The sequence below is a fragment of the Lepisma saccharinum genome, chromosome 3 (assembly GCF_977018435.1).
Source record: "Lepisma saccharinum chromosome 3, izLepSacc3.1, whole genome shotgun sequence".
In the NCBI taxonomy this organism is placed as follows: Eukaryota; Metazoa; Arthropoda; class Insecta; order Zygentoma; family Lepismatidae; genus Lepisma; species Lepisma saccharinum.
In genome coordinates, this window is record NC_139231.1 from 122,069,992 (window position 1) to 122,095,964 (window position 25,973).

General features: G+C 39.4%; 1 protein-coding gene across 4 annotated transcripts in view; it reads left to right on the plus strand.

Moving 5' to 3' along the window:
* The window catches only part of Scgdelta (sarcoglycan delta), an 810,958-nt gene that overhangs the window by 704,480 nt on the left and 80,505 nt on the right, over nucleotides 1-25,973 (plus strand). Inside the window, exon 1 of one of the 4 annotated variants that reach the window (XM_083120142.1) lies at nucleotides 2,446-2,516. The exons of the other annotated variants lie outside the window; for them this stretch is intronic. The gene's annotated coding sequence lies outside the window, so the exon portion shown is untranslated. Of the gene's footprint in view, nucleotides 1-2,445; nucleotides 2,517-25,973 lie in introns of those variants that run through there. 4 annotated transcript variants of the gene reach the window in all.

Below are 25,973 nucleotides of genomic sequence, written 5' to 3' on the forward strand. Positions count from 1 at the left end.
TATCAATGTTTAATATGTCAGTGGCGACCGCAGAACAAATTTGGACGCACACAAATGACTCAGAAGTTCGAAATATACATATTGCTCCACGTGATGTCACTATAAAGTCAAAATATTTTTCTAAAAACCCTGGGGGCATAAGGACTGCCGTTTTCTACTCGAAGGGGCCTTGTCCACCCTTCCCCCTAGCGTCGCCACTGTGTATATAAGAAAAGTATTTAAATGTTACGAGGAAATTTTATTCAAAGTTTATATTGTGCGACCTCTCACATAAAAACTATACTTTTCTTTTTGAATTTCGGAAGCTGTGGTGAAACCATTTATTATTCGGATTAAATAGTAGAATATGAAAATACGTATAACCTGGTTCCTCTATTTTACAAAATTTTTGCTTTGGTGATTCTGTTCAAATACTAGCTAAATTAACAAGCTTCTGCTTTTCTAAACCTTAATGTTGCCGCTTTACAGGGGGAGGGGGTCGACGTAACCGTTCGGCCCCACCCTCCCGATGCCCATGATGTTGCTTGCTAAGTTGGTTTGGAAATGTTAACACACATTTAGCATTTCATTTAATCCTTGTTTGTCAACTTTCCTCGTGCTGATATCTTAACATGATGTTCCTTTAGTCCTTTAGTTAAATAGTTAGTGCTTTCATCTTTGGTGCGAACAGTGCCAGGTTGGATTCACAATGGACGCACACAAAATTTCGGTGTTGAGAATTCTATCCTTGTTTCTTTGTGGTTGTTCTCGAGTGTTATCAATTCACCATTCACCTTCCGTAGTGATTAGCCGTAAAATAAGCAATGCTGTGTCTCCGGCACTAATTGGGCTGAATAGAACTAGCCTTTCAAGCTAATTATTGATAAGGTGAGCCCATCACCATTACATTCTGTTCCAATAAACGCCAACATTTATTTTTTCGAAATGGGTTCAATTAAAACATACATGTTGAGCCTAAAAGAAATGGATAGAACACTGTTTTATCAGGAAGTATTTAGTAATGTTTTATAGAGAAAGTCTTCCAAGTTTACGACCTCCATTCGTTTGTTTTCGTGACGTCAGCGTCACGTGTCAGTCGAGCAATATGGCCGCTAGCCAGGTAAAAGAGGCTTTCTGTGTGCTTGTGATTTAGCACCGTCTGAGTACTTCTTGTGGGGATACATCAAGGACCTCGCGGGTTTTTGCTCCTCCTCTTCCTACAAGTGTGGACGATCTTAAACAACGCATCACAGCTGCTGCGACTGTTCACATGTACATGCTGACACATGTTTGGGGAGTTTGTACGAGTTTGCATGTCCAGATCTCTCCTAGATGCAGCTTCAAAACGTTGAGTTGCATTTTATACTAAGGTTTGCTTCTTTCTCGCTGTACATTTTTCCGACCGTTATGTGTTGAAGAATTACTTGATATTAACTGGTCCTAAAGGACCTATTGTCCTTTTCATGTAGGTGTTAAGTTATCAATTGTTAATTTCATTTGATTTTCATTTGCAACCTGCACACCTCTGACAAAGGGTTTCCTCTACATTCTTTTTTCTTTTGCAGTTGGAATACGATGTTGTTTTTGTTTGGCATACAACAGACAACAGTTTTGAGCTATTTTTATTATAGAGCTATTTCTAGGAAACAAGGTTGGAGCTTGGATTGAAATTTCAGTTCTCTTGGGTAATCCATCCCACACCCTTCGTGATTTCACTAAGTTCAAGAAGTGTATATCCAAACACACGCACAAACACATACATGTAATGCATGCTTTTCATCCACCAACTTGGATCCCCTCCCTCAAGATATACTCCCGAATTACGCCTATTATGTTAAGTACACTAGCACAGAAAGTAATTCAACTCGTCATTCTTTTGTTGTGGTCTTTCTAAAGTTGGTAACTTTGGTTGGCAGCTAGGAGAATTTGTACGAGATAGCAGGAATGACATGTAGAAATTTCCTACTTCGCTACATCAACATTATCTGCATGGATCTATCCTCGTTGTTTCTGTGGCAAAGTCATATGGGTCTATCTGTGTACTCAAGCTCCAAGAGTATGCGAGAACAATGGTACTCGACGGATGCAAAACTGGTGTGCCACAAAAGCTTCCTAGAATAACGACCATTTCTAATGCTGCTGGCTTGACAGCATCTTGGCTAGTTTCGCCAAACGTCCATGAAGACAATGGCAGTGCTTTACCAGATAAAAAGAATCACCTGCCTCTTCTGTCCTCGGGCAGAGTTGAACGACCAAAAGAATGCGACGGTGGATCATAACGTATGCATCTCGCAACGTCATCAAAGAAGTGTTGTTCTTTTTGGGATGCGTGGGAGAGGGGACAAAGGGGAAAGAGGGGCGATGACGTCACGACCTGTTGAACACCACGGGGTGGTGAAGATCGTGTTTGTTTGTCTACCTGCTCTGGCGAGAGGAAGTTCTGCGAACATGCCAAGTGCCGGGAGGCGGAGGAGGTTGCAGCAAGTGGGTGACCGAAGTACGAGAGGAGGAAGGAGGAGCGTTATCGCGGTTTCCAGGTGAGTGCAGTACAAAAGAGTCGAGTGGCAGCCGGAGAGGGAGTTTCCATCCAAAGAAGTGGCTCGTCGACAAGGTTTGCCGATCCAATACATCTTTGTAGCGAGAAGGTCGTGTGCATCTCAGATAGCAACTCAGTTTGAGGAAAGGAACCAGGATCATGATTTCCAAGTTTGGGGACAAGTAACTTTCAGTTTTCTTTGTACACTTTCGAATCAATTACCGACCTCCGTGGCGGAGTGGTTAGCTACGACGCCAGGTGTCTCTGTCCGAATCCCGGCCTGACTTGAGTGTTCTTTATGGGTGTCCCTTCATCAATTCCATCATATCATCACTCATCCTCATTGCCGCGATTAGCAACAGTGGCAGAAAAGCGACATAAAATAACGTAATTCAATTAGACATTTCGAACCAGTCCTGTCTGTCAATCTATGGTTATTTTGCGAAGGAACCTGTGTGTTCTTTTTCCCTTGCTACAATTATTCTCTGTAATCTCCGTCAAATTACTAAAACAAGGCAACTCTGCATATACGAGACATACATTAATCATAGATTATGCAGCCAGGGATACTATTACGTTGTACAGTCACGGACACTTCTGAGTTGTAGCAATTTCAGAGCAAATGAGGTAATTACAACACAGAAGTATATGTGACTGTACTACCCTCGTTACAGCCCACTAGTGTTCGAGACTGTACCACCAATCGAACTGTGTTCTCCACCAGCTAGTATTATTATTATTTATTTGTTCAGCACAGGATACATTTCCCAATTATGTTGAACATAATACACTGTGAATAAATAATAAGAGAAAAAAATATCTTCACGATTTACCTCAAAAGTTCAAAAGCGACGTAAAATAACCGAAATATAAATTGACCGTATAACATTTATGTACTATTAAGTTTTGTATTTATGTCATTAACGTCGCTTTCCTGTTACTTTTGGCTAAATGTGACGATGAGGATGAGCGATGATTGTATGAAATTGACGAAGGGACACTCACAAAAACACTAATGTTCAGATCGGGACTCGAACCCGGGAACTTCGGTGGCGAGATCGAAAGTCCACTATGCTCTCCACCAAGCGTCGATGGTTGTCTCTTGTATATGAACAAGACCAACTCAGTTGTGTTGCAGAACATAGGACTCCATTTAACATGCTGTGGGCCATAGGTGTAGGAAGGAGCTGGAAGGGATGTGCACGTAGGAAGAGCACGGATATCAGAAGATGAGAAGACTAGACGACTGAACCGGATCTGCTAGCTGTTAATGCGTATTATACACATTGAAATAAGCTTTGGTCGTTAAGGCTCGGCTGGACCTTTGGCATGCAAATGGGCGATTTTTTTCAAATTTTCCTCTCCATTCGAAAAACTTCTTGGATATTTCAAAATATGAAACATTACATCAGCTTAGAATTCCTTCTAGAGCATTGACGTGAAATTTCGTGTAGTTTTGTTTCACTGTTGTCTATATATTATCAATAGTTTTGTGATTACATAAGCGTATTAAACTATTGATAATATATAGACAACAATGAAAGAAAACTACATGAAGATTCACGTCAATGCTCTAGAAGGAATTCTAAGCTGATGTAATGTTTCATATTTTGAAATATCCAAGAAGTTCTTCGAATGGAGAGGAAAATTTGAAAAAATTCGCCCATTTGTATGCCAAAGATCCAGCCGAGCCTTAAGTTGTTAGGGATTTCCTCTGCATTTCGAAGGAAACTGCAGCGAGTTGAGAACCTGTAGTTCTCGAACAGATGAAAAAGTAGCTGGTGAAGACGATGTTGTTGCTATAAAGTTGAACACACTTATTAAAAACGAAGAAGGAACTGATGTTGAGGAAACCGAGAGTGATTTCGACGTTACAAGTAGGAAATGTGTTACGTTAGGCCGTTCGCCGGCTAAACTGCTTCGCTGCGAGAAGATGTGTGTTGATACACTGGAATAAATCACGTTCATGACACTTTACCAATATATTAACTGAATCCATAAAAGGAGGATGATCCTCACGGTGGTCCATCGATGGTGTCTTCGGATGGAAAGCCCAATCCCTTTACACGGACCGATTTAACACTCGCAAACCACTTCCCGCTTCACCGCGCGCTCAAGACCCTTTCGGCGACTTCTCGTCACCCGACGACTGCTGGCGTTTTTTATTAAACAGCATTTTTCTCCGGCTCGTGACGAAACAAGAACCACTTACAGAACGAAATCCACCATTAGTTGATCGTCGAGAAAGCAGTAGTTCTCCGTATGCTTCGTTTGTATCACCACCATATAAGGAGAGAACAAAATTTCGTGAAGGATATTTGGCCAATGCATACAAAATCTTGAGCCACTTGCATCTCTGTCTAAAACATTCAGCCAATGACGTGATCAATATGTAGGCAGGTTCCTTTCTTGCCAATGTACGTAGAGTCTATTTCCAAGCTCCTATGCTTATTGTCTAGCGCTGCTATAAATTTGGTATACACAGACTACAATTTTGATATTAAAGTAACTATTCTACTGATAGTTAAGCAACATTTTTCTTACAGTTCCTCTGCAATGAAATATGAAACTTAACGCTGTTGATTAAACATAACCACCCTTAGAATACTTTCCCAGATTTGTATCTGTAAGTGAACAATGTTGTGTCTCGGGTGGTGCAGAGGAAACACTGCCTCGTTACTTAATAAGAAATTTATTTTAATTTCTGTGAATTGTCAAATTATGACAAATAAATTATTTAAGATAAAGAGAGAAGGTAATTGACCTTTTAATATTCTAGTGGAGTTGAGGGGGGAAATGTAAGAGTTAAAGGAGAAATTGATTGTGTTTTGCTGTCACGCGAGGGTCACAATACAAAACAGTTAAATCATAAAGTTAAAATAAACAAAGAATATGTTCTACTTTCTAACTTTATTTTGTATAATAATACTTGAATTTCTATGCAAATGACAATTTTAGATTGTTCACTCACAAGATAGGATAAAGTTGCCGCATTGCATTTAATTTAAAAAATTGAGGTTCAGGGGCAGTTTCAGGTGGAATGCCCCATCTATATCGTCTGCACAACACACTATATAGAAATTGCAATTGCCGATAACACGTAATAGTTACACTATTACGTGAAACCTGTACACAATTTGGCTAACCATATACATAAGTGTTCAGTAGCGGCGATTGGGTTCCAAAACCGGGGAGGCAAGGTGCCAAAACTGGAGTGGGGGCAATGACAGTTTATTTCCCTTTGTTTATGAGGTTTAGTTAGCATAGTGCGGGAGCAAAAGTGGCAAAAGTGGGGGCAACGGCCTTCCCCTCGCCCTCCCCCCTAATCGCCGCCACTGTGTAAGTGTGAAACCACGATGATTTTCTGTGTAGATTTCTCTCCTTATCCTCGGCGTTAATGTTAGTATTCTATTTCCTTAACAACGATGCAAGTAGGAATCGGGAACAACTATTTGAAAAAAAATTCAGGTAGTGATGGACACATCCTAGTAAGAAGCGCACGCTTAATGGGCACCCCAAAATAGAAATTACGTCGTGATTGTTCCTTTCACCGTATCGTGCTCTTAGACCTCATTTGTTATGCTTCGTGTCGCGGTAAGATTGAACTCAAACCGACCTGGGCCCTGGCCAATAGCGTAGGCGAGTCCCGGTGGACGACGGAGTTACTAACGCCCATGGGTATGCCAAAACACTGTCATTCCTGCAGACAAAGCAACAGACAAATCTCCCAGAGTGCAATGCGATCCACTTTTAGAGAGTGTGCAGCGATTCAGCTTTGACTATGGTTTCTTATCATGTCGTCTTTCTCAGCCAAACTGTGGGCTGATGGTGTGGTGGCAACGTCGTCTCCTTGTAATCTAAGGGTCCCTGGGTTGATATTCGGTGGAGGTACATAGTGGTTCGGCTTCCACTTTAGACTCTAGGTCCAGTTCGACACACCCATTTTTTTCGTTCTCGGCGTCTTCAATGAAGCAACGGTGCCATTCCATTTGTAGTTAAGTTGCAAACTCCTAAGAAATGAGGTTGCTAACTACAGAACCGCTGTCACCTTTTTATTCATTCTAATCGATTTTTCTGCACTTTCCTCATAGGCTTCTTGTTTTGCAGATAGCATAGCTAGGCTAGAATACATGCAAATCAATTCTGTATTTATTATACTTTAGACTAAGGGAAAACATCCATATTGGTCTTATGGTTTACCCACAGCGAATATTGCATATTACAATTATGAGAATAATATGAATGAAAATATATTAATGTGTATATACATATATATATATATATATATATATATATATATATATAGGGTGATTGGTAATTCGACCTATTCCTGGAAAGGGGTAATACTAGAGCACATTTGCAACAAATTTGACCCTATGCACCGGGGGTCCGAAATGAATGGGTTTCGAGTTATTGCAGTTTGTAGATTTTCGTGACATATTCCGACTTGCGACCAAAAAACTACTAATTGTGAAAAAACTACTACACCCTGGCCACTTAATCGACACGTTGCTAACAGCTGACGAATGAGTGACTACTGGGAAAAAAATTCATGCCCAAAATCCCCATACCCACAGAAAGAAACAGTCATTGGAGCACACGTCATGAACAAATTTGGAAATTATCGTTTAAATCGAAGAGGATTACTCAAAAAAATTGTCACACACTTAGCGTAAAAATTACGGAAAAAACATCCTCGTTTCATAAGCACTCCAAAAAGATACAAATGTTGTCAACTGGCACACGGGTTGGGGGAAAAATCTGAATAAAAAGCGGAGAAGGCGCGTTGTAGACCTCTTTGTAAAGTGAAAAGAAGTTGTCTGTTGTGAGAGATAAAGGAACGAAAATGAGTGAAATAATAATGTTATTTACCATTCTCATGATTCCAGGTTGTCAGAATTAACTGTTACAAAAACTACTAATCCTGTTCAAATTGCCTTCCCGGTTACTTACGCAAGCACGTACTTCAGACACAGTCACTCGTTGACACTCTGTCTCTTATGTATTGGGCGGCTGTCACAATTCTCTCTCTCAACTATTCTTGGGATTCCACTGGTATACTGTAGACTAACTCTTTCATGTGACCCCAAATGTAAAAGTCGAATGGTTTCAAATCCGGACTCCTCGCCGGCCAGAGGGTCGGGCCGCCTCGACCAATCCATCGCATGGGATAATTGTCGTCTAGCCACTGTCGCACACCCTGGAAATAGTGGGCTGGCAGCCATCATGTTGGTAAATCATACCCCTTTTTGTGGCGAGCGGCACATCCTCCAGCAGCGTTGTCAATTCTTCCCTTAGTTTTCGTAGGTAATGCCGTTTAGGTTTTGTGGCAGAAAGAATGGTCCGATCACATGATTGTGGATGATTCTAATTTAGTGAGAATTTTCTCTGGGGAGCCCTTTCTTTAGATTTTCTTGGGTTATGACCCTTATGAAAATTCGTAATACCATCGCGGTCGAATTTGGATTTGTCCGTCCACAGAATTCTTGTCAGATGATGGAGGTCTACAACGCGCCTTGTCCGCTTTTTATTCAGATTTTTCCCCCAACCCGTGCGCCAGTTGACAACATTTGTATCTTTTTGGAGAGCTTATGAAACGAGGAAGTTTTTCCCGTAGTTTTTACGCTAAGTGTGTGACAATTTTTTGGAGTAATCCTCTTCGATTTAAACGATTATTTCCAAATTTCTTCATGACGTGTGCTCCAATGACTGTATCTTTCTGTGGGTATGGGGATTTGTGGCATGAATTTTTTCCCCAGTAGTCACTCATTTGTCAGATGTTAGCAACGTGTCGATTAAGTGGCCAGGGTGTAGTAGTTTTTTCACAATTAGTAGTTTTTTGGTCGCAAGTCGGAATATGTCACGAAAATCTACAAACTGAAATAACTCGAAACCCATTCATTTCCGACCCCCGGTGCATAGGGTAAAATTTGTTGCAAATGTGCTCTAGTATTACCCCTTTCCAGGAATAGGTCGAACTACCAATCACCCTGTATGTATAATACATATATATATATATATATATATATATATATATATATATATATATATATATATATATATATATATAATTAGCGAGTACTTAAAGGGAGAGATAATTCACTCCCATGGACGTCCGGAAAGGAGCACTTACCCCCTTGGAAAATGAACGTCCACCTAAAAAGTATATATTTCACACATAATTTCATTTCAGGCACAGTAATTTGTTAATTATTATAAGGGTGTTGAAGGAACATGATAACTTCAGACTGAAGCAGTGTTTTTGAAGGAGCATCACGATTATGGGGGGGGGGGAGAATATGCGCCTTTGCCCCCTCTGAGAAAAGAAAATAACTTGATTGCCCCTCCGTTGGAAAAAATCCTGCGGACTTCCATATTCACCCCCCTCTTAGATTGCTGGTTAGTGGAATTATGACGAACACGAAGAAACAATCAGGCACTCGAACCCAAAACCTCCTGCATCGATTTAGTAAACTTTTGTAATAAACGCACTTGGCCATTTATACCTTACCTTGTGTTGTAGGTCTTGATTGGTTTTGTTTACATTTCTTCGCTTTTCTGCAACTTTTAGTTAATCGCGAAGATGAGGATGAGCGATCAAGGAACACCCATGCCCAGGGTGGATTCGAACTCGGAACCTCGTAGTCACCTTGCAATCAAGGGGTCCCGTGTTCGATACTTGGTGGAGGCACAAGTGGTTCGGATCCCACTTTCAACTGTAGGTCCAATCCCGATTAGCCTTACTGTGCAAAAAGTGGACTTAAAACACCAAACCAACAACAACGAACTCGGAATCCCTGGCGTCGTAGCGCGCTGTGCTAACCACTCCAGCGTGAAGGTCGGCTTGTCTGAAGAGAATTAGTAGTTGAACGTAACATTTCGCTGGCTTAATGTTAAAGTGGTTGCAATGTACGTGAGAAACAGCGATATGATTTCCTTCTCCGATCCCTCCTCCTGTACTGCATGACGATATTTCAAGTGGACTAATTTACACTGAACTCTTATCCGCTCCTCGCCCTGTGGCCCCACGTTGGGCGCCAATTTCATCTGCGCTTTCATTTCTCTTCCGAAACGTGAGGTACAGCGGATGCCAGTGCAAGGAGTCCCGTGGATTGATTTGTCTTCTGTCGCACTTCTTGTCTTCCCGGAAAAACGAGCGAGAGCAGGAACAGGTCCTGCAGAGATTAAGGGATCGCGAATATTAGGTTGTCATCGCGCGTGATAAATGTGATCACGTGACACTCATGTCTCAAATAATGCCTTATCTTTTTCTTTTAAGGTTTTTTCTTCTTCCTTTTCTGTCTTGGTCCTCATTCCGGCATCTGTCTCTTTCGCTTTCCTGCAGGATCCTCTCCACTACTTTGCTTCTTCTCTGTCTATTTCACGTTATTTTTTTTTCCTGCCAGGCTCTGAGAAATATCTTTTGTTAGACCTTGTTCTTAAGATTTTTTATTATGTTTGTTTTTTCCGTTGCCCCTTTTCCTCCCCCAGTTTTTGTTCTTTGGATTGAAGATGAAGATTTCGATAGACACGGGGATAGAATTGACTTGTCCGGTGACGCGTAACGGGCGAAGAGACAGCAAATAGAATGTCCTAACGAGAAAATTTCCACCCTCACCCTCTGTGTCCACGCTGACACGTGGGTGCTCACATACCCACGAAGATGTTATCATAAGACAATCAAATTTTCACATCTGAGCTTTTTATACAAGTATTGATTTTCACAACATGTTCCCAATATCCAGTAACAACCTCCAAAATGTTCCTGGCACTTTTCATAAGTAAATTAAGAGCAAATTGTGCCTTTACAGCCCTAAAATATATTCAACCCCTCCCCGCCGAAATTCAAAAGTTTGTTTAAACCCTGCATTACTTGATTCGCAATTTTTGAAATCTGATTCAATGTTTCGTGGAAATAAGGTTATCTAAAGAAAGGGAATAAGCAATGTAAATTTAGTGTGACATGTTTCGTGAAAGGTCTGAGAAAATATCAATTATTCAACCGTGAAATATAAACCCATCGTCCCACAAATTCAGGTAACCTACAATAATATTTTTCGGTATTCATGGAAATATGGACCGAACTTGAAGAAATGGTAAAATAACCTACGCACACCGGAATATTAACAGAATTTGAAGGAACTGTAAAATAACTTACACGGGAATATTAACAGAGCTTAAAGGAACTGTAAAATTACTTATTCACACGGTAATATTAAAAGAATATGAAGGAACTGTAAAATAATTTACACGGGAATATTAACAGAACTTGAAGGAACTCTAAAATAATTTACACGGGAATATTAACAGAGCTTGAAGGAACCGTAAAATAACTTACACGGGAATATTAACAGAGCTTGAAGGAACTGTAAAATAACTTATTCACACGGTAATATTAACAGAATATAAAGGAATTGTAAAATAACTTAGACGGGAATATTAACAGAACTTGAAGGAACTGTAAAACAACTTATTCACACGGTAATACAGATATTAACAGAATATGAAGGAACTGTAAAATAACTTACACGGGAATATTAACAGAACTTGAAGGAACTGTAAAATAACTTATTCACACGGTAATACAGATAACAGAATATGAAGGAACTGTAAAATAACTTACACGGGAATAGTAACAGAGCTTAAAGGAACTGTAAAATAACTTATTCACACGGTAATATTAACAGAATATGAAGGAACTGTAAAATAATTTACACGGGAATATTAACAGAACTTGAAGGAACTCTAAAATAATTTACACGGGAATATTAACAGAGCTTGAAGGAACCGTAAAATAACTTACACGGGAATATTAACAGAGCTTGAAGGAACTGTAAAATAACTTATTCACACGGTAATATTAACAGAATATAAAGGAATTGTAAAATAACTTAGACGGGAATATTAACAGAACTTGAAGGAACTGTAAAATAACTTATTCACACGGTAATACAGATATTAACAGAATATGAAGGAACTGTAAAATAACTTACACGGGAATATTAACAGAGCTTGAGGGAACTGTAGAATAATTTACACGGGAATATTAATCGAACTTCAAGAAATTGTAAAATAAATTACTTAGAGCGAATTTGAATAAATTGTTAAACAATATATTCATGTGAAATTGGTGGAACCTGAAGAAATTGTAAAAACAATTTGTAAAGGAACATATTCATGGGAAATTAAGTAAAGCTGAAGAAACTGTAAAATAACTTAACGCGGAAATATTAACCGAACTTGAAGAAACTGTAAAATTGCTTAATTGCGGGAATATCAACTGAGGCTGAACAATTTTCAGAGCTTTGAAATAAATATGTTAAGATTCCTGGAAGTTTAACTTTTTCCCACTTTCTCTCTGGGAACGAGCTGTGAAAACAAATGATGTCATTAACTCGTTAACTGATGCTCGGTGTATTCGATGCAGGCAATCTCTTGTGGCCACACGCCGAACGATCGTCGAATGTTTTTCCTCTCATTCCCCCATCAGAGTCTGCGGTCGAATTGGCCGATTTCGCCTCCTGCTTTAACGATCCCTATTCCATCGATGGCCCAGTGTTACCAACAAACAAGGTGAAATATTTCTGTCGATTTACGCAGGACCCGCTGCAGATGGGACCTGCGAATGGATCACCTGGGAGATGAATTCATTCATTGTTCATCCAGAGCGGAAGGCACAGGTATCGAAATGAGGGTTGGAAATGAATATCTACATAATTCGGCCAGGTGAGGTGAATTTTTAGGTCAAAAACGGAAATGACTTGCATGGAGCCACGGTGGGTGGTTCGTTCGGTAGAGCACCTGATTTCCACGCCTGAGAATCCGGTGATATTTCTGCATCAAGTGGCTCTGGGATTCACCCAGCCTCATAAAATGGGCTACCTGGGAGCAACTTTGAAAGTAAAGGCGGGCGAAGTCACCACAAATGACAGAGATCTAGAATGTGTGGAGCCTACGTCCTTATACCCATGAGTCTTTGTGTCACGACGCAATGAACGGGGATATGCTTGTGTGTGTAAGGATATACGTACGTTTCAAAAGCTGATTTTGCAGAAGAAGGAGATACCCCGAAAATTGACAAAAAAAATTAACTCGTATCTTCTTCTTCCAGGATATACACTATATATATATATATATCAGCTACTAACTAACTAAATCTCTAGCCTTCTTAAACCCGAAGGTTCATGGCTGCAGCAACGCAGGCCTTCCATCTGTCCCTATCTTGAGCAAGATCTATATTCTCTTTTCCATCCCTACGGATTTCCTTTAGGTCTATCTCAACGTTGTCCCTCCATCTTCGTCTTGGCCTTCCTATACTATATATATAATATTTTTCAAATTCAACTGTCTTATACAGTAACATTTATTTGTTTAATTTAGACAATAAATATTGGTTGAGATTTTTCGTAACGTAACCACAAACAAACAAGCGGCAATTCTAAACAAATTTACTGAATTTGTAAGAATTACTAAACGAAATGAGCTCTGATAAACAAGGTAACAGCATAAAATTTTCTAAGTTGGATTGATGAGTCAAAATCAAAAACAGATTTGGTGAAATGCAAATGTATTGAAAAAGTATGACGTTATCTTTATGGGTCATCTTTAAAAAGGAATGTTTTAAGCGAGAGAGGGAGAAAGATGTGACATTATAGAGTTAGAAAGGGGAACAAAAATAAACTTGCGAAAAGAGAGAAAGAGATAGAGAGAGAAAAGGAAGGGATGAAAGAAGATAAGCTCTGTGTGTGTGTGTGTGTGTGTGTGTGTGTGTGTGTGTGTGTGTGTGTGTGTGTGAGAGAGAGAGAGAGAGAGAGAGAGAGAAAAGAAAATAAGAAAGGAAGTTTTATATATACAGGCTGATTATAAAGTTTCGATCCATTTCTGTGAACAAGAGATATTAGAATCAAACCAATAATGAGAATTAAATACCTATCACTTAGTAACACATAATCTATGAAAAACGACGCACCGCTGTACAATGCTAGAAAAGGTGTTTCGTGCAGCGGTGCGTTGATGGGTGTTTTGTGTGGACGTGCAGGGTGGTCATTTGGAATAAAGCTCAGTGCAACCTGTGATGGATTATGTGTTATTCTGAGGTTGGGTTTACATTATCTGTAGAAGTTTTGATAGATTATGTGTTACTAAGTGATAGGTTTTCAATTCTCATTATTGGTTTGATTCTAATATCTGTTTTTCACAGAAATGGATCGAAACTTTATAATCATCCTGTATATAAGAAGAGAGAGAGGGAAAGAAAAAGTTCGAGAGAAGAAATCAGGTACGAGAAAAATGAGAGAGGATAAAAAAGAGAAATGTATGAATAAGAAAAGTAAATAGAATATTGGAGGGAAAGTACGATGGAGGGCTGAAAAGTTTTGCCTGTTGATTAATACCCCTCTTATTTTATATGCAGAGATCTTGGAACTTTTGCTGAGCGTTCCTCCATTCCTTACCTACAACGCCACGTAGTGGGAGTTGTTGTCATCTGCCCACGTGATCAGCAGTTGCAACCAAGGTGGCAACTGGTATGGACGTACGGTTAAAGCAGAGAGCCGTAATCGAATTCTTGACGGGGGAAGGAGTGCAAAATCGTCACAGGCGACGAATCGTGGGCCCACCACTATGACCCAACGATGAAGAGGCAGTCCATGGAGTACCGTCACAAAAGTTCTCCCACTCCAAAAAAAATCAAGGTCTGTGCATCTGTGGGGAATGTCATGCTGACTCTGTTTTTCGATGTGAATGGTGTTGTTCACACAGAGTTTCTTCCCAAGGGTACCACCGTGAACTCTACATCGAAACCCTAAAGAAGCTGAAGGCTCGACTGAGACGCGTCAGGCCTGAGAATGGAGCCTCTCTTCTTCTCCATGACAACGCTAGATCCCACACCAGCAAGTTGACCACCGACGCAATATTGAAGCTTGGATACACTGTCCTCCCACACTCCCCATACAGCCCTGATCTTGCACCCTGTGTCTTCTACATCTCTCCTAAACTGAAGGAACACCTTAAGGGAAACCACTACTCATCAGATGAGGGCGTCCAGCGTGCTGTGCGATCGTGGTGTCACTCCGAAGGCAAGGATTTCTACCGTGACACCATGGAAGGACTGGTGCGCCGTTGGAGGAAGTGCATGGAAGTGGATGGTGACTATGTGGGGAAGTGATGTTCCTGAACTGAAGCCAAGATGTCAATGTACACATTGTCTTTTATGTGATTAAATTCTGTTCACTATAACCAGAGATATTAATCAACAGGCAAAACTTTTCAGCCCACCCTCGTATTAATGAAATAAATAATAAGAGAATGGGAGTAAGTAAATAGGAACTCATTCAATCAGCACCTTTTTATATTCCTGGGGAGGTTAGGTGAAATCTCTTGACCTTCTCTGTGTATGGCCTATCTAAATACGTATATATTTGGCCATCAGCATGTATTGAAAAGAATCCAGACAAATATTTATTTCTATGTAAGTTATTGTAATAGATGCTGGTACAGATAAGTTACGAACAAACCAAAGTGACGGTTTCTCTCAGAGTTACCTGATGCTTTGGATATTTACAAAAGGCCCTTTCGTTTAGTTTTAAATCTATCGAAGTATCCGTGCTTAGCAGCGGGTTTGTTTGGTCCTGTTCGATGTAAATTGTGGAAGCGTTTATTTATACAATCTTTCTCGCTTGGAGGATATTCGTGCATGGTGCAAGATGTTCTTCTGTAAACAAAAGCAAGTCGAATTGATGGAATGGAAAATAATACATGACACTCCCGTGCTCCATTCGAAACAAGTATTTTGCATTTTCTTGCAGGACAGTTTGAAATATACAGGGTGTTCATAAAGTCCCGGTACCAGTACAAAAAAAGCTCTGAAACTACATGCTATAGAACAGTGCTGTTGATTGCAAAATTAGCTACAACTCTCCACGTTTATATGCCATACACGTCAATGTGCCCCTCTAGTTGCTCTCAGAACATCAAGGCGGTAATCAACTTCTGCCCATACACGCCCCAGCATATCACCAGTAACAGTTAGGATACTCTCCGTTATTCTTCTTCGAAGAGTAGCAACATCTGGGACAGGAGTGCGGTAAACACACACCCCCAGAAGAAGAAATCCAAGGGTGTGATATCAGGAGAACACGGTGGCCAGGGAATAGATTTTTTGTAATGGTACCGGGACTTTATGAACACCCTGTACTTTGAGATAGGGATTTAAACTGAGACAAGTCACGCTCTTGTCTCGATTTTTCTCTCTTGTAAAGATCGAGACGAGAACGAGACCAGATCCTGTAGGACTTGACGAGACTGAGACTTATGTCCGAGACTCTCGGTATTTGTGTTGTATTTTTATTTTACGTCATTTTTATGCCACTTTTGGCAGAAGGAAATCTCGTAGAAATACCCATGCCTAGGCCGAATCTCGATCCCGGAAACTTTGCTGGCGAGATATAAAGTCGACAACTAAACGCGGTCGTCTTAATCTCGATCTTTTCGATTTTTGTATGATATCGCAAATATTTATTTTTACTAAATTTACTTTAATGAGACTTTCAGACATAGGAAGCAGATATATATATTTCTGATTATTTATAGATAAGTCATATATACTATATTTTCAATTATAATAATAACAACTGGAGTCCGTGGCAGAGTGGTTAGCACAGCGGCCTATGACGCCAGGGGTCTCGGGTTCGAAATGCGGCTTGAACGTGGGCGTTCTATATGTGTGTGTCTTCATTGATTTCATCATATCATCCTCATCTTTGCGATTAGCCAAACGTGGTTCTTATCCAAGTAAAATAAACTAAATAAATCAATTATAACAATAGGAAAGTCAATCTACACCGGTAAGGATACTCTTTTGCAACGCTGGCATCTTAACACTTCTGGTAGCAGTGAACAGCATTTTGATACTGTGCTATGCCCCCAACAGCAGTGCATAGAGTACAGCATGCTGACATACTGTTCACTAGTGTGTTCGGCTGTTCTTCTAGTATGGAATCCCACTCTTCCACCAGTACAGTCCTAAACTCTGGAAGAGTGCAAGGAGGTCAACGTCTCCCAACACGTTGTCCAAGTGCGTCCCATGTATGCTAAGTGGGGTTTAAATCCAGGGAACGGGGTGGCCATTCCAAATGCTTGATATATCTTGCTTCCAGGTATTTATCCAGGATGGCAACTCTATATGGACGTGCATTGACATCTAGAAACAGGAATCCTGGCCCAACTCCATCCCCGGGCACTTGCAGAATTACCTCCTTTGTATTCATGTCCAGATATTATTAGAATAATTAAATCAAGAAGACTTAGGTGGGCAGGCCATGTGGCACGAATGGGAGAGGAAAGAGGAGTTTACAGGATTCTTGTTGGGAAACCTGATGGTAAGAGACATGTAGGAAGGCCAAGACGAAGATGGAGGGACAACGTTGAGATGGACCTAAGGGAAATCGGTAGGGATGGATAAGAGTATATAGAACTTACTCAAGATAGGGAAAGATGGAAGGCCTGTGTTGCCGCAGGTATGAACCTTCAGGTTTAAGAAGGCTAGGGAGTTAGTTAGTTAGTTAGTTATGTTTGAGCTGTTAGAGTCCATCTTTCGAACGCTTGGAGAGACATAATGCACCCTCTGTGATGCTACCCCATACCAGACACCACTGCTTCCGTAATGGAGCCTCTCACTTATGTTGGCAGGATTGTACCGAGTGCCAAGTAAGTCAGATGATGAGACGACGTGATCATTTTGCAGATTAAACCTGGACTTGTCTGAAATCAGAACACAACCCCACTGAGCCTGTATGAAACACAATGTTCTGTGCACCAGGCTAGAGCAGCTGTCAGAGGAATCCGTATTTGAGGCTTAGGGGCATACAACCTCGTTCGTGCAATCGTTTGTAGACGATTTGCCTAGAAAAAGTTGCCCGGGTGGCTGCTGCAAGGTGCCGAGCAAGCGGCCCCGGCTGTACTCCTCCGTTGCCGTGTGGCAGTTAGAGCCAAATATCGGTCTTCTTTTAAAGTAGCCTTTGGGCGTCCACAGTTGAGTCATCCTATCTTGTTGCAACCTTTTCCAGAGTTTGGAAATGTCACTCTGTGGAACATTCAGCTCCTCCGACACTGCCATCTGCATCACATCCAACATTTAAAAATCATTGAAATGTGAAAGTCCTTCCATCCCATTGGTTAATCCCACAGTTTAATGATAACGAGAGCGTCATATGCTGCAACTTAAGAGTGCTGTGAGAAGAGCAAGTAGCAGTTCACACAGGGCAACTAAACACCCAGTACTGCTCACCAACCGCTGATATTAGACTCGCCCCTATTTATTCTTATTTATACCTGACAAGTGACGTCACTTCCTGTCACCTGACCTTGACCCATTTATCTGTATGTAGGCTTCCTTTACTACTTTCTTTTACATTTTACATTTCATATAACTTTACAAATCAAACATTTGTCGTTAGGTATGGCTATATCTAACATGACCTTTCGATATCGTAGTTACTTTGTAACCAAGGTATCCTTGGTTTGAATCCCAGTTTAAGATCATTCGGACAAACTGAGGATTATTCGGATTAGAGTTCAAACTGTAGGTTCAGTTATGATTACCAAGGGCCGCTTTAGTGGCAGAGTACGTCGAGACTCGAACCTGAGATCGCAAGAAAAATATTACAATTGCATAGACATAAAGTTCTTGATTTTAATTTTTGTTATTTACCGTCCTTTTTATCTTCCACTCTAGCTAATCGCAACGATGAGGATAAGTGATTATATGATGAAATTGACGAAGGGACACTCACAATGAACACCCAGTCCGAGACTGGAACCCGCCACCTCTGGCGTCGAAGCGCGCTGGTGTAACGTAGCCATAAAGTGGACTCGACAAGTTTTCCTTTTGATCACCCTGTATATTACGACAGGAACCAGATAATATGATTTTCCATCAAAATTTAGAGGAATTAAAGAGAATAGCTCACCCAGAATGTTACTTATTGTGCATCACAGCTTATACCTTTAACTGGAACTTTTGAAGGGATGATGCAATTATCGGTAAGTTATGAACTTTTACCGGTACATGGCAACACTGAGAAAACTGTTGAAGGTCTCGTCAGATAGGGAGGGAGGAGATCGCACGTGATCTCTGGATGATTGCAGGTTAAATTGGGTTTCTCTTTTCTCAGAGAAAAAGGCAGAGCGATGGTGAAGGAGGAAAGAGCAAACAGAGAATTGCCTTAAAAGATTAATATCAAACGACTTTAGATCGTTCTAGGTAAATGAGATGAATTTTGGTTTATTAGGAGGCTAGGTAAATATAATTTTTCCCAATGCTTTGAAGGGTATTAGAATTTTTTTTATTATGCTTTCAGTGGGCTATTGGTCTTACGTGTGCAAATACGTTGTGTATATTGAAAGATAGCAAATATTTGCAATGGAACTAGCACACAAATTTTGACACAATTCGTTTGCAGACAGTCAAATAATTTTCAGTTTGTAGTTATATCACGGAATTTATTCTGCAGCCTGAGTGACCGAACGGGTTGGTTGGTGGTTTCATGATGTTACCATCGAAAGTTCTGGATTCGAATCACGACCTTGGCATGGACGTTCCTTTCTTTGTGTCCCTTCATCCAGTAAAACGAGTTTTTGTTCATCCTTATCGTTGTGATTATGTGAATGCGGTTGAAAAAGAGACGCAAATTAAGAACAAATAAAGGAAACTTATGAAATTGATTGAATTGCTGTTTTAAGGCCACTTTATGCACAGATAGGCTAATCGGGACTGGACGTACAGTTTAAAGTGGAATCCGAACCACTGTGCAATGTACCTCCAGCGGGAATCGAACCCGGGACCCCTTTATTACAAGGCGACGACGTTACCACTACACCATCCGAGAGGCCTGAAACTTATGAAAGTAATACCCTAAGAATATATTTCCAGAGAATCAACTTCCGCACATAAATATTGAAAATGGAGAAGAAAAATATTTTTAAAAATATGCATTTCTCGATTCAGAAATGAAAATTTGCAAATTAAAAGAAAATTTATCAAAGGATAATTCTGTTAGAAATATAAAAAAGCATGTTTTGATGCTAGTATACAAGTGAGCTGTGAATATGTTTGTTGTACAGTCTTGGACACAGCTGGCTTGTAACGACCCTATTGAAGAAGCACTGAAGCAAGCCTTCCATGTCTGACCACCAAGCGCCTTGTGACTAGACAACCCAAACAGCATTGCAATTCTGCGGCTTGTATACCAGTCACGGGTATACATCTCTGTAAATTGAGTAGTGATGCCAAAGAGAAATACGAGATGAAGATTGTTGGAAGTAATGTCTCGTGTTCTCGACATGGAATAATACTCGGTCCACGTTACGTTCCATTATTTAATGTTGTTTGGGAACGAACCTGACAGACTGGGTTTATATTTTCACTTCTTGAATTACAGTAAATTCCATATTTTACAATTACATTAATGCTTTGAACGAAAATAATGCCCAGAAAAACATCGAACACACATGCACGCGAAAACAAACGCACAAAGCTAAGTTTTAACTTACAAGTGAATGTCCAAATAACAGTAAATGGAGAAGCACGATGTGCGAAACATGGGATTTTTCACAGAAAGAATGCGTCTATATGTGACATACGTGGTTTCTATTAATAGACAATGAAACAATTATGAGAGAAATTAACATGCATTTTCGTCTTCAGGTGCTGAGGAAGGAAACAGACTGACTGGAAAAAAAGAAAGCATGGTGCTATTGATAGGCTGTTGGTTAGCGTACAGAGCTTTCATCAGTGAGGTCCAGGTTCGATCCCCACCAAGGTCATTTTTTTTTATTCTTTTCTATTAGTGAAGAAGTATGTAATATTGTTTTCTAGGCATTTTGACAAAAGGTTACGCATCAAACTTGTTCGTTTAATCTGTATTTTCATTCTTCTAATAAGTTCTCTATCGCAATGGGATATAGAGATTCTCTATCTAGGCGATGGATATCTTCTCAATGGTTACGTAGCTGCGATTCTCCAGTCCCTTACACCTACTTGTCTTATTTATTTACTTCATTTCATATCTAACGAAAACACACAGATATAGTTAGAACAAGAAACACACCTCGTGTCGAAGGTTCCAGACTCGAGTTCTGGCTTTGTTTTTGCGAGGGTGATTATTCTTGTGTGTTTATCATCTTTGTCAAAAACATATACTTCCTCATTATTGCCGTAATTAACCTAGGGAGAGACCAAAGCGACTGAAATAACAAAAGTACAGAAAATGCAAGACACATCTGCCTAGGCATGTTATACCTTGGGAATTAGCAATCTGAAAATTAACTTGCGTTTCAGTCGACTACTTGCGAAAGAATTTCGTATTGTCTCGTTTGGAGTGTTGGTTATCGTGTCGGACTAGCATGCGGGTAACCCGAGTTCGAGCCCAGCGGAAGGCAAGTTTTTTTTGTTTTTTTTTCTCTAATTTCATCCAACCTTAGTTATAAAACTGAAGTTTCTGCAAAACCTTTTGAATTGCATGCCACTTCGTATGTTGGTAATCTGAAAGCATGAAAGATGAAAATTTGATGTTTCGAAGCGACGATGTATTTGTGTATGTGTTGAAAGAACGCAGTTATTTATTAGCCAAAAACATGCAGCCACGTGATCATTGAGAACGCTTCCTAGTTGTCAGTGCTAATATGGCAGTAACTACAGTCTGTCAACACACACCAACTTTCACGTTTCCCGTAAAATGATTACCTTTCCACGTTTCAAAATCATGAGTGCTGTCTAAAGCAATACTTTGATACTTGCGTTTGCATGTTCGATCTAAAGTAATACGAAACTTTTTTCCCAACAAATGACATTCAAACCATTAATAACTGTTTGAAATGTGATACTGATATCATATATGGAAAGAATAAAAATGGAGAATTTCGCTTAATACAACTTATAAATAGGGAGCGGAAGTTGATGAAATGTCATCTTTTTTCTGACATCTCGGACGCGATGCCCATTAAATATACACAATATTACACTTCATCTAGAACCCAAAAAAGGTAATTTTAAAGTGCATTTTTTGGCATTTGTTGCCGTTTGTCAGGCTTTAGGTCATTTTCCCGGATTTTCGGCATTTACCCGTCATTTTTTGCAATATTCGGTATATTGTTTCATCATATTTTGTCACTTCTTTAATTTTGGTAATATTCTTGAATCTTTTCACCAAGGTATATATATCTCACAGGATTGCAATTTACGAGCAAAAGAAATGCTGAACTGGTGACAGTCTTTGTTGTGTCGGGGGAAACCACCAGGTGCCCGTCTGGGGCAAACTCAGATTTAAGATCAGATAAGGAGAGGCTTGAAATACCATAGCTAGACCCCGTTTGCACTGAAAATCCTCGTTGCATATTTTAATTGAATGTGCATGTGCTATCATTTGGTGCCCTTTTTTTTAAAGCAAGATTGCATTTTGTTTAATTTCATTTTCATTTCAATTTTTAAACTGAAACTAACAAATTTGATGGTCATTTCTTGCATTTTACGTTATTTTCCCCCATTTTTTAGGATATTCTATAGGTCATATACCTATATATTAAATTTTTTAAAATAATCGAAATATGAAACTCATTCAAGGAGCCGCGCTGGTCTAGTCTGACAACTTCGTGGGATATCCGGGTTCGATTTTCGGAATTGGTTGGAATTTATCCAGCCTTGTCTCCGCACCCAGCCTCATAGCAGTGGGTACCTGAGAACAACCCTGGGAGATGAAGGCTGCCGGAGCATGGTGCTGATCACATCACCTGCAAAATAGTTCGAGATCGAGAATCTTTGGGGCCCACCTCACCACAACATGTGCCTTCATGGCACGGTGCTATATGCACGGGGGAATTTACATTTATGGAACTCACCCAGGATGATGATGAGGCGCGAGAATAAATGTTGCTAAATTCCACTGAGTCTATGTTTTCGTTGAAAAGTACGTTTATAGACATTCCAACACATTTATCGCTTCTAGGTGATTCACAAAGCACTTCAACATTATTTAATGATGTGGATGTAGACTCAGCATCACTTGAGAGTTCACGAGGGGAAGTACCGGGAAGAACGTTGCAATATGGTCGGCACACAGCGACGAAGCAAGGAATTTTCACAATTCTCGCGAAAGTCACTGCGCGATTTTTTGCAAAAAGAAAATTTTAAAAAATGCAAAATTGAACTTTGTGGCCGCTTAGATTGTGTTTGGAATGTTGTGTTTTTCTTCATGCTGCATGGGAATAATAATTCAAATTATTATTATTATTATTACTGTCGCAGACCTTTGACTGTGATAAATTAGCCATTTTTAATTTTTTTCTACAGCATTTTCCATAATATTTCAAAAGCTCAAAGGGGGGGGGGTTTAAACCCGGTAACCCCCCCCCTTGCGTACGCCACTGGCTAGACCCCGTTTGCACTGAAAATCCTCGTTGCATATTTTAATTGAATGTGCATGTGCTATCAGTTGGTGCCTTTTTTTTAAAGAAAGATTGCATTTTGTTTAATTTCATTTTCATTTCAATTTTTAAACTGAAACTAACAAATTTGATGGTGATTTTTTGCATTTTACATCATTTTTTTCCCCATTTTTTAGGATATTCTATAGGTCATATACCTATATTTTTTAGGTCATCAACTTTCGCTCCCTACTTATAAATATATTAAATTATGTGGATACCTGATGTGAAACGTACGATGCACGATCAGAGAGCCTGAATGTTGCATTGAAAACTGCAGAGAACAATGACTGACTTATGAACAGTGAAAGGTTTATCCATGCTCCAATGGGATTTTATTTTCTAACTATAAATAAACAAGGGAGAAGGTCACAGGTTGGTATGATGAACTAAATTGTAATCTAAAAGTTTTAATTGAAGAAACAAAACACGTTCGCGGTTAAAAATAGGGCATTCAATTTCAGGCACATTACACTAACTGAAAGACTATTTTCAAAATTAATAATATTTGGATAACCGGCAAATCCAAACTTGATGTTAACAACGTAATGCACTTGATAATCAAAGAAACATAATTTTTCTTGAGCATGCCCTTTATTTTTGTGTCTTGATTGTTGAAATAATACGTTGAAACGAACAGTAGTATGTTTTAGAGTGTGTTTAGAATCTCTTGTGTACTGCATGTAAATACTGAAGTCATTTTAGTATCCTAATCAAATAACAATTATTCAGTGTAATCCTTTAAAAGGAAAGCCTTTGTTTCTTTGAAGCTGTTCATGACAGAAATTCAATTGCAAGACAAGTTACCAAATTAGCAATAGTTCTCTTACATATTTGTGGTATGTGCTTGTCTGCCTTATACCGGATGATGAAGGAAGCAGATATAAAAGATAGACAATTACTGTTCTTGGGTAGCTTGTCCTGCTTTTGTCAGAAAACCTGATCAGCATACTGAACCAAGCCATCACACGAGATACGACTTCAATAATATAATCCCGTTTCTGTGGCCAAATACCTCCAAAAAAAGGCAATAAAATTGTCAGTGTGAGGAGACGGAGAAATAATTTCCTTTTATCTTACATTATACTCTGTCTGTATGCCTAGTGTGGTTTGTCTGTCCCAAAGCTGAAGACAAACCTCTGTCTGTTGTAACGCGTGGCATGTTTTCTTCCAGTTTACAAATCACGTAAAATACCTTCGTTCACTTCAGTGTGCTGGTTCTGCAGGCTCAAGGTCATGTCGACTGATAACGAGATAGACCACGTGACTCCGGGGCCAACTGTCAGCACCGAAGACAAGCTTCAGTAACTTTTGCGAGGTTCCTTCTAGTCCTTGACAGAGCGCATGCACCGTAATTATGTGCAGAAAACCCATGTTTTCTGTGTATAAAATTTACGTATGTTTGGATTGTGTGCTCAAATGTTGCAGTAAACATAACTCCGTGACACACAACAACAATTACAAGCGCTTCAAAGATTAGAAACTTAGAAAGCGTTACTCATAAGACGATTAGATTGTCCGACTGACAGAAGACCAGGTGGTGGGTTGGTAGCGTGTAAGTTTGACACGCAGGAGGTACTGGGTTCGATTCCCCTTTGATTCCTCCAATTTTTTTCTTAACTCGAGCGACTATATATTTGAATGTATTTATTGCGAACATTCTTATTTTATTTGCTGTGCGAATTGTTGAATTTTGTTTTCCAAACGATTACGATAATTTCTTGTGAATAGTATTATATGTATTTCTGGATCATTTTCTCGAAATAAATGTATACTTTTCGCCAGGCATAATGTGGGTGTTTGTCCCAATGAGAATACAGATAATAGAGAGGAAATTGACATGTGTCATAACTGAGAAAAAGGTGAAGAACGAGGATACTATTAATTTTGAAAATACTCTTTCAGTTAGTGTAATGTGTCTGAAATTGAATGCCCTATTTTTAACCGCGAACGTGTTTTGTTTCTTCAATTAAAACTTTTAGATTACAATTTAGTTCATCATACCCAACTGTGACCTTCTCCCTTGTTTATTTATAGTTAGAAAATAAAATCGCATTGGAGCATGGAAAAACCTTTCACTGTTCATAAGTCAGTCATTGTTCTCTGCAGTTTTCAATGCAACATTCAGGCTCTCTGATCGTGCATCGTACGTTTCACATCAGGTATCCACATAATTTAATATATTTATAAGTAGGGAGCGGAAGTTGATGACCTAAAAAATATAGGTATATGACCTATAGAATATCCTATAAAATGGGGAAAAAATAACGTAAAATGCAAGAAATGACCATCAAATTTGTTAGTTTCAGTTTAAAAATTGAAATGAAAATGAAATTAAACAAAATGCAATCTTGCTTTAAAAAAAAGGGCACCAAATGATAGCACGTGCACATTCAATTAAAATATGCAACGAGGATTTTCAGTGCAAACGGGGTCTAGCTATGGTATTTCAAGCCTCTCCTTATCTGATCTTAAATCTGAGTTTGCCCCAGACGGGCACCTGGTGGTTTCCCCCGACACAACAAAGACTGTCACCAGTTCAGCATTTCTTTTGCTCGTAAATTGCAATCCTGTAAGATATATATACCTTGGTGAAAAGATTCAAGAATATTACCAAAATTAAAAAGTGACAAAATATGATGAAACAATATACCGAATATTGCAAAAAATGACGGGTAAATGCCGAAAATCCGGGAAAATGACCTAAAGCCTGACAAACGGCAACAAATGCCAAAAAATGCACTTTAAAATTACCTTTTTTGGGTTCTAGATGAAGTGTAATATTGTGTATATTTAATGGGCATCGCGTCCGAGATGTCAGAAAAAAGATGACATTTCATCAACTTCCGCTCCCTATTTATAAGTTGTATTAAGCGAAATTCTCCATTTTTATTCTTTCCATATATGATATCAGTATCACATTTCAAACAGTTATTAATGGTTTGAATGTCATTTGTTGGGAAAAAGTTTCGTATTACTT